The 739-nt window shown below is 59.4% G+C and overlaps 1 non-coding gene across 1 annotated transcript; it reads right to left on the reverse strand.

The window, feature by feature from the left end:
- Positions 1-386: 386 nt before the first annotated feature.
- On the reverse strand, positions 387-459 carry TRNAV-AAC (transfer RNA valine (anticodon AAC)). The gene has a single exon. It is a non-coding gene; the product is annotated as a tRNA-Val (tRNA).
- Between the last annotated feature and the right edge of the window lie 280 nt (positions 460-739).

The raw sequence follows: 739 nt of genomic DNA on the forward strand, positions 1-739 counted from the left end.
CGGCCCCCTCCTGGAGTGACTCTCCGCTGGGCACCTCGGCCGCAGCTGGCAGCCGGGCCTCCCTGCACGCCCCAGCCACACTCCCGTCGGGGGGCTGTTCCCCGTCCCTTCTGCCCCAAGCGGGGGCGGACCTCGCTTCGCCCCGGACAGCCCCTCGGGCCAGCGCAGATCCTCTCCGACCCGCCGCCAGGACGCAACACGATCCGTCGTTGACGGGGAGAGCAAGCCTCAGCTCTGCTCTTGTTACGTAAGGTAATTCCCGTAACTCAAAGTTTGGGGCTGCAAAGGGAGCACGAACATTTTGAGACTTGGTAGAAAAGTAGGCAAATTCAGGTAGAAAATTTCTGGAACAGAATTTAGCGTTTGTGGGGAAAAGAGAAGCACCTTGTTTCCGCCCGGTTTCGAACCGGGGACCTTTCGCGTGTTAGGCGAACGTGATAACCGCTACACTACGGAAACGCACGACTTTGTGCCTCTGTTCATTCTCCATTTATTAAAGTTAACCTTCAATTTATCCTTCCCTCGAGGCTCTATTCTTGGCGGAGGCACAGTTTCCCCCCCCCCCCCCACTTTCCGAGTCTCAGAACCCACAGTGTCGGAGCTGGACAATTCACAGCCAGGCCAGCGCCCCCCCAGAGCCCCCGATACTTTGCAGACGGGGCGGGGGCCTGCAGCAGACGCCCGGGAAATGTCTTCATCTGTCCCAGGCTCGTGTCTCGGAGCTTGTAAGACGCCCTGT

This window comes from Leptonychotes weddellii, chromosome 8 (assembly GCF_054177405.1).
Source record: "Leptonychotes weddellii isolate Sample4059 chromosome 8, ASM5417740v2, whole genome shotgun sequence".
NCBI classification, from domain to species: domain Eukaryota; kingdom Metazoa; phylum Chordata; class Mammalia; order Carnivora; family Phocidae; genus Leptonychotes; species Leptonychotes weddellii.